Below are 12,564 nucleotides of genomic sequence, written 5' to 3' on the forward strand. Positions count from 1 at the left end.
AAAAGAAAAAACATCCAGTGAGCGGCAGTTCTGTGGCCGGAAATGCCTTGTTGATGCCAGAGGTCAGAGGAGAATGGGCAGACTGGTTCGAGCTGATAGAAAGGCAACAGTGACTCAAATAGCCAACCGTTACAACCAAGGTAGGCAGAAGAGCATCTCTGAACGCACAGTACCTCCAACTTTGAGGCAGATGGGCTACAGCAGCAGAAGACCACACCGGGTGCCACTCCTTTCAGCTAAGAACAGGAAACTGAGGCTACAATTTGCACAAGCTCATCGAAATTGGACAGTAGAAGATTGGAAAAACGTTGCCTGGTCTGATGAGTCTCGATTTCTTCTGCGACATTCAGATGGTAGGGTCAAAATTTGGCGTCAACAACATGAAAGCATGGATCCATCCTGCCTTGTATCAACGGTTCAGGCTGGTGGTGGTGGTGTCATGGTGTGGGGAATATTTTCTTGGCACTCTTTGGGCCCCTTGGTACCAATTGAGCATCATTGCAATGTCACAGCCTACCTGAGTATTGTTGCTGACCATGTCCATCCCTTTATGACCACAATGTACCCAACATCTGATGGCTACTTTCAGCAGGATAATGCGCCATATCATAAAGCTAGAATCATCTCAGACTGGTTTCTTGAACATGACAATGAGGTCACTGTACTCCAATGGCCTCCACAGTCACCAGATCTCAATCCAATAGAGCATCTTTGGGATGTGGTGGAACGGGAGATTCGCATCATGGATGTGCAGCCGACAAATCTGCGGCAACTGTGTGATGCCATCATGTCAATATGGACCAAAATCTCTGAGGAAGCTTCCAGCACCTTGTTGTATCTATGCCACCAAGAATTGAGGCAGTTCTGAAGGCAAAAGGGGGTCCAACCCGTTACTAGCATGGTGTACCTAATAAAGTGGCCATTGAGTGTATATCGTCAGACACCTGCCGCGCACCGCTATTACACGTAGCGATGCGCAGTCGGCGCCCAACAATAATGGGTTCAAACCTATAGTAACAATCAGCCGATGATCGTTGTATTTATTACACGGAGCGATAATCGGCCAAATCGGGCCGATTATCGTTCCGTGTAATAGTACCCTTACAGGGCTTTGGAGAATAGATGACAATTTGTTTATACAGTATCAGGGAAAGAATAGGGGCAAAAAGGTCTCTAAAGACACAATTGCAAGATGGATCAAGCAAGCAATCACTGAAGGTTACAAAACCCAAAATCAGGCAGCTCCACCTGGCATTAGGGCTTACTCTACTCGTGGGGTCTCCTCCTCCTGGACCGAGAAACGCCTCTCCTGACCAAATATGCCGAGCAGCCACATGGTCAAGTATTAATACCTTTTTATGGCAGAAAGGTCCTGCGGGCAGTCGTCCCTCCCTGAAGACTACTACTTTGGTAGGTCTCCAATCATAGTGCTGTCATTAAGGAGGATTCTGTGGAAATACATAATTACTCTTACCGGTAATTCACTTACCGGTAATTTCACTTTCCTTTAAGACAGCACCACCTAAATTCCCACCCTGAGATAAGATTGTTTGGTGGCACCCTTTTTTCTGATAATTTAGAATCACTGAGGGGTGTGCCCGGAGAGGGGCCTTTTAAACTTCTCTGCGTCCTGTCCCTACAGAAGTGAACATAGCATCCTCCAATCATGGTGCTGTCATGAAGGATTCGTGGAAAGTGAATTACCGGTAAGAGTAATTATCTATGTAATTTAACTTCATTAATATGAATGTATAGTTGTTCCAATAAGTGGAAGCAATTTCTAGAATGAGGAGAATCGGGAGAAACACCCATTAAAACTTCTGACAAGTCTCTGTAACATCAAAAGTTTTTTAAGTGTCAGGGACTTTTATTTTACAATTATTCTTGATCCAAACTGAGCAAAGAAACACAGGGTACCTTTGATATATCTGCCTGGGCCTTCAATGACAGAGAAAAATATTTTTATTCTCCTGTGTAACGTGTCACAGAGGTGGTTCTAAGCTCCTGATCTGCTGCAAGCTGGAATGCCTCCTTACTCCCCCTCCCATCAAAAAATTACCGTGCCATATCAGCAGATAAACTTGCTTGAACCTGCTGGTAGACTCCCTGGTTGGCACCAGACTTGCTGGGGACAACGTTCACTGTTGAAAAGTATATTGGTCATGTTTGACTTCTCTGGTTATTTTCAGGTTGGTCCAGTCTCTGGAAAGTTGTTCATTTAAAATATCAGATCTGCATCCCATCAATGGAGGCCCAAACCAGGTACAGATCACAGTAGACACCGTATCGTGATTGGTCATTTGACATATGGCACTGCTGTCCTAAATAACAACCTTCACTAACCAGCCTTTAGAGACCTCTGAATGTACGGCCGGCTTTAGTGACAGATATCACAATCATAAAGAGCCATGTAAAAACACCAGACCAGTGATGAGGAAGGTCTGTTCTTGGCTTTGGCTTTAAAAATCTGTCAGATAAATCTGCCTGTGTAAACGCACCATAAGGATTTGGCAAAGGAAATACCAAAGCCAGGTATCCATCTACAGACAGCTGTTTCGCTGTATGGAGTAGGATTCCGGCTAGGTGGAAGCAATGCCTACTAGACCACTCAGGAAAAACGATCACTGATCACAGGGGGATCAGTTAAATAATTTATAAGGGATTGGAAGGACCAACACCCAGCACCCTTGCTGATTGACATTCATATGTAGACAATGAACGGGTGCTACAAGCCTTGCAATGGGATAGTGGTGGGATGGGGTTACTGAAGCTCACTGAACGGTGGAATATGGATCAAAGATGGTGTCTCATGGACACCATGGACTTCTGGGATTATCTCAGTTATAAAGGATATATACAACTATGGGGATCCATAATGCTTTCAGGTCGGCAGTCAGATACAAAAACGCACATGTCTTATGACTGTCTAAGGGCTCGTTCCTATTTGTGTCTCCAAGGCACAGATATGTCAGGAAACTGTCAAAATGACATATTGATGCTTAAAAAGGCATTGGTAACTATGGGCTGGTAGCTATGGTCAGGTCATTTTCTAATTTTCATGTTATTTTGACAGTATCCCAATGTATTCGAGTGCTGAAGACACAAACTGTGGTGTAAACCCTGCTTAGGTGGGAGTTTACACATTCCGCAATTATGGTCAATGCATGGATGATGTGCTACGGACTCTTGGCATCAAGCTTTGGCTGTGTCAGTACAGTAGCGCAAAGATTTAAACTGTTTTAGTGCTCCCAGCTGGAAATTTCGAAATCCATTCCGTAGCACAGGTTCTGTAATTGTGGGCCACGCACGGAACATGTGAATAACCCCTTATAATGGTCTTACAAACTGTAGTAACTTTATGCTAGAGTATATGTAGCAAATTAACGGAGGAATTTGATAGGTGCAAAATACATGTACTAAAAAATGTCAAGACAGAAAGACGTGAAAAACTTGTAAGATCAAGGGTGGAGACAGCCTGAAGTCATTGGGTAAAGCTGCTGGAGGATCTAGAGACAAAGGACAGGATCTGGGACATAAAAGACTTATTGACGTGTAACAATATCAGCTGGACAACACCACCAAACCAACTCACCATACCGAAATGACAGCTACAACATGTTACAGGGTCTTGGGATCTGTCACTAAATTCTCACTGATTATTAGGTTTTTACGCGCTTTCACTTATCGCTCTTTGTCCTGTAGAGGCACAAAGCCAGGTAATGAAAACCAGCGGCATGTAAACACAGAGGTCACATCTACTGGCACAGAAGGGGTGTCGCATATCCGGGCAGTGGACATCGCACCCAGCGGGTGGGTGAGTGGGGGGTCCGCACGGGGAGGCTTCCAACCAAACCACAGTAATGAGACACACATGTAAATTACACATCTGTAGCAGCATGTGTCAAGTATTGTGTTAAGCACACTGGGGGCAATTTATCAATACAGTCTTAAATTTAAAGATTGAAGAGGTACTCCGGGCTGGGGTTATTTTTAGGGTATGGCAGGGGAAGGGGTGGAAATAGAGGCCGCCGGACACTTACCTCCATAGTTCCAGCATCGGATCCCGGATCGCGCTGCCCCGTTCTTTAGTCTCGATGCCACTTTCTGGTCTGAGCTGCGAATTGAGACGTGATGTTTAAAGGCAGCTCAGCTATTCAGCGGCCAAGACGGGACTCTGCTACGACCGCTGAATGGCTGAGCTGCCTTGAGACGTCACGTCTCAAGCTGCAGCTCAGACCAGGAAGCGGCTGCGGGACGGAAGAATGGGGCGGCGCGATCCAGGACATGCCGCTGGAACCGGGGAGGTAAGTTACCGGCGGCCTCTATTTCCACCCCTTCCCCAGCCATACCCTTAAAAATAACCCCAACCCGGAGTACTCCTTTAAGGGTAGGTTCACATGTACCGTATTGCAGCGGATTTGATGGTGCGGATCTGCAGCAGATTTGATCTAAATCTGCACCATCAAAACTGCTGCGGATCCTGTACGTGTGAACGCACCCTAAAACTTACTTGTCCACAGGCTAGGAGACAAGTATAAGATCATGGGATGTCTGACCTCCGTATCCCCCAGTTATGTCCAGATCAGCCCCCCGCCTCCCTTGTTTTGAATACAGCTGCAGGCATGGCACGTGACCCACAGCTATATTCATTCTCTATGGAGTCGCCGGAGAGAGCAGAGTACAGCACCCTGCTCTTTTCGGCAGCTTCAAAGAGAATAAATATAGCCGTGAGTCACGTGCCAACCCACGGCTATATTCAAAACAAGGGAGCCGGGGGTACAAAGATTGGACCCCATCGATCTCTAACTTGTGCCCTATCTAGTGGTTAGGGGACAAGTTTTAATCAGAGAAACCCTTTAAACACACCACAATTTGTGCGTGTACCAAAATGACCAGCTAGAGTATCCCAGATTGGATCGGCACGGCCCAATTTATTTTAATGGCACGGACGTAGTCAGCTAATGACTACGTTCGGGTTATTTTCTAAGCACATGCAAGTTTTGCTTCCGGATGAGAAGTGTACTTTGTGGCACTTTAAGGACCCAAATGTAGTCACTAGCTGACCATGCTCAGGACATTAAAATAAATGGGGCCTGTGTCAATTAGAGCAGGGATACCTCGGCACTGTCATTTTTACGGTTACTTGGGGGTATCCATGCCTCAGAGGCACCAGCCTTAGGCTAGGACTTCATGGTGATTTTCACGTACATTATCATAAACTCAATGCTGTATCGACTCTAATTATTGTCAATGTGATAACCATAACGCAAGTGCAAAAGGACAGATTTGTTCACACTGGGCACACAATGGCCTTGATTTACTAAGATTGTCTGGTTTTCATGAACCCTACTCCTTAGGGTTATAGTTTTCCACACCGCCAGATTTATTTATGTGTCCTATCGCCCCTAGTAAATCTGGCGGGTTTTTCACATAACAAAACTAAAGCCTGACCATCCCGCCAAAGTAGAGATGACAGATTTTTACAATTGAAAACCTGTAAAAAAAAAAATAAAATAATGCTTTCTTAAAAAAATATGCCAGTAATGGCAGGTTTGAAAGGACAAGCCCACTTTTCAGTTTTAAAACATAAAATGACAGGTGTGTCGGATTTTAGAGATTTTTGTGGCACACGACTTTAGTAAATGACAAAGAGAGGCTGGTAAAAAAAAAATGTGATGACTGAAACACATTCTGAATGATGCGCCTCTTCTCCCTGACGTTTGCCAGCCGCATCCCCTGCTCGTCTGATGGGTGGGCAGGCCTGGCAAGGCGGAGAGGAGGTGTGTCCTCCTCACGCTCCTGATTTATTAAAGGGGTATTCCGGGAAAAATCTACTTTTCCCCTATCCACAAGATATCAGAAAAGTAGCAGACCATGGGGGGTCCAACCACTGAACCCCCGTCGATCTCCATATCAGACCCTGCTAGCTCTTTTATGAATAGAGCCCCGGGTCGGCAAGCGGCCTGGATGTGTGCGGCCTGCGCGCTCCCGTCGGCGTTAAAGCGCATGTGCCGTAGTGCACAGGGGGGGGGGGGGGGGGAGCGGTGCAGGTGCACTGAGCTTACCAACTGAGGTCATTGGTTTCATGCGCATTAACGCTGACGGAAGCGCGCAGGCCGCACACATCCAGGGTACAGGCGTGAGCCGGCAAATGGGCGCACGGCCCAAGCAACAGCGCATGTGCGCATGAAGATTCTGTCACCGGGAAGCAGGAGAGCGGGCCGCAATGACCAGCCACGCCAAACAAGGAGGAGGCAGTAGTGGTGAGGCGTGCCGAAGTGGGTCACGAACGCCTCACTGCTACACTTCTATGATACTTGATACCAAGGTAACGGAACGGATTGGGGACAAACTATAGCACCGCGGACAAAAAGAATGAGAGGCCAGACAATGTGGGACACACATCTGCACTACACTGTCAGCACCTCGGGACCAGCCCAGATGCTGACAGATTCCCTTTAAGTTTGGGCCAATGAAATGAATGGCTGCCCATTGCCCATTGTTGACAGATAAAATAGGTCACAAAGAACAACGCGTACAATCCATGAAGTTTCCTCCTGGCACTGCCCAAAACAATGAATAATGTACTTGCGAAGAAGGAAAATGGAGTCTGGATGACAATGCAGTCTATATAAGTGCAGGTCAGATTCTATTTTACAATCAAGGCTCTAGAACAGTGATGGGGAACCTTCAGCCCTCCAGCTGTTGCAAAACTGCAATTCCCACAGCTGAAGCTTCAGTTTGGCTGTCCAGGCATGATGGGAATTGCAGTTTTGCAACAGCTGGAGGGCCGAAGGTTTCCCATCACTGCTCTAGAAGAACGCACAGACTGTGGCATTAGCCCATAGAATAGTAAGGGTCCACAATTCCAGACAGTATCGGGAACCTTCATTGCAGTAGTGTGTGTGAGGAGACTTAGGGGGAAATTTATCAAGGGTTTTGCAGCTATTTTTCGATGAATAATTGGATTTTTCACCCAGTTTTATTTATAAACCAGTATTTACCAGGCAAATATTTTTTAGATTCAACTTTTTTTTTTAATCTGCCTGTTTTGAGTTTTCACCCAAAAGTTCGTATAATCCAGGATTAGCGCCCAATTTATAATTTGTGACTTTTTAAAAAGTCACACAAACAGGTGCAGGCCTACGAATGGTCAGTACCAGGTGAATACAATTGCGCAATTTTTGAGACTTTTTACTTAGATACATTCACTATGGCAGTGCTACATTGTAATAAATCAGTCACAAGATATTGGAACAAAATACACATCAATTCCCATTAGAATAGTCGCACACATTAGACTCCTAAAAGCGGCACTATCAGCAGGTTCTTCCCAGAGAACCTGCTGATATGCTGCAGTAGCTGTGTCCCTCAGTAGTATATTGCAGTTAGTTGCACCCCTCTCCTCCCCGCATTGTTTCTAAAACGCTAAATGCTCTTATGCAAATTACTTGCATAAGAGCATTTAGGGTGTTTCGGGGCCCGGAGCATCACCGCCCCCTCCCATCCCGCCCACTATGCATATTCATATATGCATAGTGGGCTCTATACACGGCAGCTGTGCAGGGAAGCAGTCCCATCGGAGATAGGCTACTTCCCGTGCATGCGTGAATCCCCCGGAGGTTCCATAAGACGTAAGTATAAGTTTATCTTATATGTACATCCTGAGGGACCTCCGGGAGGATCAGCGACAGGACTGCATCCCTACGTAGCCGTTGTGTATATGAATATGCATAGCGGGCAGGAAGGAAGGGGGTGGGCCGCAGAGATGCTCTCCGGCCCCGAGACGCCCTAAATGTTCTTATGCAAGTAATATAAGAGCACTTAGCGATTTTAGAAACAATGCTGGGGAGGAGAGGGGTGAAACTAATGGCCATATACTACTGAGGGACACAGCTACTGAGGAATATCAGCAGGTTCTCTGGGAAGAACCTGCTGATAGTGCCGCTTTAAAGAGGACCTGTCACCCTGGCTGCCGGGGTGAAGCCTGCCCGACCCCCCGGTGGGGCCCCTTATACTTATCCCCCTCTCGAAGTCCCGCACACTCTCACCAGACATGTGTCCGACGTTCATAGAGAATGACAGTCCAGGATCGGGACTTTGAGAGGGAGATAAGTATAAGTGGCTCCACTGGGGGCTCGGACGAGCTTCACCTCTGCAGCCAGGGTGACAGGTCCTCTTTAATAAATGCCCCCCTTAGATTCCTGCTGTGAATTCTGCATCGCATTTTCTAGATGGACAGACACATAGTTAGAAAAGTGCACAACAGAATCCAAGATATCCCCCCAGATCGGTGCCTTGTACTTCATTACTGCCGACACATAGGCGTATCCCGTATAAAAGCGCAAGCAAGTCTATGGCAGCAATATTAAATGTAGAGATCACAGTCCAGCTCTGCTACATCTGTATGAACGTCAGTGATCACAAGGCATCAGCCCAGTATACGGCGGACGGCACACACGCAGTAACGCACACTCACTAGTGAGTGACGAGCCAGTTGTGACACACTTATAACGCACAGGTGACCAGAATACACACTCCGATCAGCTACATGAAAATTCATACAGTTTCAGAACTCTCTTTCTATAAATGAAATAAAATAAATAATCTCCTGGGATTACACTCGTATATGTGACACCTGCACAGTCATGTCACACGATTTCCTGTATAAAACCATATACATATCTATAGAGCAGAGGCAGCAGACAGCACTGCACACTCCTTACTGCTACTCCAGTTTTCAGGGCTGACAAATACATAACACAGAACACAACTATAGATACACAGGGTTAGAAGAATCTGGCTAAATGGGGCAACATAGCAGAGCTGAGAGCCCTGAAGCAATGACAAGCGCATACTCACTCAGCTCAGCCACTCAGCTCCCTGTCCTGACTTAGCCTGACACTTACACATACGCTTCCGGGATCCGGCCCCGCCCCTCGCTGGCTGTAGACGGAGCGCGCGTCATTAGGCCACGCCCCCTGCTCTACCTCACGGATGTGTCCGCGGCTGTCCTCACGGATGTTGCCGCCTTTTCTCATTGACGCGAAACATCGATAGGGAAAGGTTCGGGTTGCTGTGTCCTCAGCGATACCGGACGTATCATGTCACGTGACGTCACGTCGACATATCGAGATACCCCTAAACGAAATCGGTCTCTGCTCTTGTGGCCCTGACGTCAGCAACATACTTTTAACCCATTCGTGACGCAATGATTTTTTACTGACGTTTTCGTGACAATGTTTTATAATGGTGGCTGGCGCCCTATAATGTAGCGAGGGGAAAAGGCACTTGTGCGTCCGTTTTACCGTAAGGCCGGGTTTACGCTTTTTCCGTCTGTTTTAGTACGGTTAATTTTGACAGCTGTAACGGTAGAGCCGCACTGCGTTTTCTTCAGCCCGTTTATTGTCTCCGTTTGATGGAAAGAAAGCTGATGCAATTGTGTGCATCAGTTTGGATCAGTTTTTCTATTATAAAAAAAAACATCCGTTTTTATTGTGTAGCGCACACAAAAACATGGTTGACCACATTTTTGTGTTTGCTAAAAGTAATCTGTTAAATGGGCTGCAATGTGAACCTACCCTTAGGTATGTGCACACTACGGAATCCAGACGGATCACCTGCCAAGGATTCCGCCACTCGCGCGTATCTCCTCCCGTGCCATAGACTCTATGATCGGGTGGATTCGGCCCGTCATTAATAGTGAGGACCTGGCTGCTGATAGCAGCCGGTCCCCACACAACGCCGATGGACCCACTAGTGGCCTGGTGCGTCATGGGTCCTTAAAGGGAACCTGTCAGCTGGGATGACCGCGGAGCCCGCCCGACCCCCCCGGGTTAAGCCCCGGATACTTACCCTTTCCTGCAAGTCCCGCTCCTGGTCCCGGGACGGAGATCTCGCCATCGGAAGCCGTGCGCGCGCTCAGCAGAGATGAGTCCGATGCCCATAGACAATGACGGCTCCACTCATTTTCTATGGGCATCGGACTCATCTCAGGTAATTAGCATATAGTGCTCACTCACCTTCCGGCTCTGATATCTTCATCCGGGGACCAGGTCGAGGAGCGGGACTTGCAGGAAAGGGGAGGTATCCGGGGCTCCACCGGGGGATCGGGCAGGCTCGGCGCTGTCCTCCCGGGTGACATGTCCTCTTTAAGTGACAGGCTCCCATGACGTACCGGCACGTCCTGGGTTTTTAAGGGGTTAAAGGGGAACTATCAGCAGGTTAGATGTATCTAACCTACTGATAGCCCCCTATAGCGCCGGTAGGTGTCTTACCTTCCTCCACTCCGTAAAGTTAACTCCACTCCGGAGCACTGTTGAGTCATCCAGCCCACCCCTTCTAGTGATAATCAATGGAGGGGGCAGGCTGGATGACGTGGCAGTGCTCCTAGCAGTGCTCCGCAGCGAAGATTACCCCGACTAACAGCATGGGACTGGCGCTGAGGAGGAAGGTAAGACACATACCTTCCTCCTCAGCATCCCTGGTGCTATAGCAGGTTAGATTTGTCTAAATTGCTCATAGTTCTTCTTTAAAGTGTCACTGTTGATTTTTATTTTTTTTGACATGCTATGGTACTTTTACACAGAGCGATAATTCGCCCGATCGCACAATTAACGATTTTGAATGAACGATGTTTTTTTTATAACGATCAGCGTTTAGACGGAACGATACATCGTACGAAAAATTCGCTATGCGATCGTTTAGGCCTATTTCAAACATAGGTGAAATCGTTGAAAGACTGTTTACACTGAACGATGTGCGAATATTTTGCGAACGATCAACGATGATTTGAGAACATGTTGAAAGATCAAAATAAATTTTTTGCTCGTTGTTTGATCGTTTGCTGCGTTTACACGTACGATTATCGTTCGAATTCGATCGTTATCGTGCAAAAACGAACGATCAATCGTTTTGTGTAAAAGGACCATTAGAGAGACACGTCAAAAGTTTGAGGCTATGTTCACACTACGTAAAACTACGGCCGTAGCTCCGGCCGCTTGCTTCACTGTGGGCTATGGTAAGCTCTGATGCGGGCACGCGCTGATGCGCCCGCATCAGAGCTCTGCGGCCGGAAAGATCACCTGGCCGGTACTTAAGATGATCCGGCCATTCCGTGACCCGGCCGGGGTCCCGGAACGGCCAGTCTCATACGTTGTGTGAACATAGCATTAAAGGGGTATTCCCCCGAAAATTATTTTTGCATTAATACGCTGCCCACCCGTAGCTTTCCATCTTTCCAATATACAGTTATTATGGATTCTGCACAGTTTTGCTGTTAACCAGCTGCATTCACCCCCATGGATTGCATAGAATCATCAGACCTCAGTCCAACCCGACACGCTCCCTGCTCCTGGCCCCCACCCTCCGAGTTGGCATCACGTGTCCTCAGTCCCAGCACAATGAAGTGACTGAGAACACTGACGGGGTGGCTGCTGTTACAGAGGGAGACAGTGATCAGCGCAGCTGTGACTGCATCCCTCTCTAACAGCAGCCACCCGGTCACCCCCAGCCCAGAGCTCACCCCGTGTCCAGTGCCTCCCGGCACACAGTCCAGAACTCACCCGCAGGACACAGCCCCCTGGCCCACAACCGACCGCCCCCCCCCATCACCCGTGGCATCGCTCACTCACCTGCGGCATAGCCTCCACACTCACCCGCGGCACCCCCCCCCGGCAAGCTCCGCCCCCGCGATCACCCACGACAAGCTCCGCCCCCGTAATTGCCCGCGGCAAGCTCCGCCCCCCGCAATCGCCCATGGCAAGCTCCGCCCCCCCTCAGCTCTGCTACACCTTCCCCCTAACTCAGCTCCGCTACATCGTCCCCCCAACTTATCTCCGCTACACCGTCCCCCCAACTCAGCTCCGCTACACCGTCTCCCCAACTCAGCTCTGCTACGCAGTCCCCCCAACTCAGCACTGCTACACCTTCCCCCCAACTCAGGTCTGCTACACAGTCCCCCCAACTCAGCTCTGCTACGCAGTCCCCCCAACTCAGCACTGCTACACCTTCCCCCAACTCAGCTCTGCTACACCGTCCCCGCCAACTCAGCTCTGCTACACCGTCACCGCCAACTCAGCTCTGCTACACAGTCACCGCCAACTCAGCTCTGCTACACTGTCATCCCCAGCTCAGCTCTGCTACACCTGTCATCCCCAACTCAGCTCTGCTACACCTGTCATCCCCAACTCAGCTTTGCTACACCGACACCGCCATTTCAGCTCTGCTACAACGACACCGCCATCTCAGCTCTGCTACAACGACACCGCCATCTCAGCTCTGCTACACCGACACCGCCATCTCAGCTCTGCTACACCGACACCGCCATCTCAGCTCTGCTACACCGACACCGCCATCTCAGCTCTGCTACACCGACACCGCCATCTCAGCTCTGCTACACCGTCATCATCTCCTTCATTGTCTAGACTCTGCTACTTCACCATCATCAGGCATAAGCATTGCATGATGGGAAATGTAGTTTCCTATCTTGGATATAGATTGGCATTTAGAAAAACTTGTAACTCAAGAACCGCAGCAGCTAGAAAGATGGGGGACGGCTCAAAA

The 12,564-nt window shown here is 48.4% G+C and overlaps 1 protein-coding gene across 3 annotated transcripts in view; it reads right to left on the reverse strand.

The window, feature by feature from the left end:
- Nucleotides 1-8,975, reverse strand: part of SLC35A3 (solute carrier family 35 member A3) — a 50,310-nt gene extending 41,335 nt beyond the window's left edge. Inside the window, exon 1 of one of the 3 annotated variants that reach the window (XM_069969036.1) lies at nucleotides 8,910-8,975. The gene's annotated coding sequence lies outside the window, so the exon portion shown is untranslated. Of the gene's footprint in view, nucleotides 1-3,597; nucleotides 3,617-8,862 lie in introns of those variants that run through there. The other 2 variants (XM_069969038.1, XM_069969039.1) reach the window with 2 other exon arrangements.
- Between the last annotated feature and the right edge of the window lie 3,589 nt (nucleotides 8,976-12,564).

This window comes from Dendropsophus ebraccatus, chromosome 4 (genome assembly GCF_027789765.1).
Source record: "Dendropsophus ebraccatus isolate aDenEbr1 chromosome 4, aDenEbr1.pat, whole genome shotgun sequence".
NCBI lineage: Eukaryota > Metazoa > Chordata > Amphibia > Anura > Hylidae > Dendropsophus > Dendropsophus ebraccatus.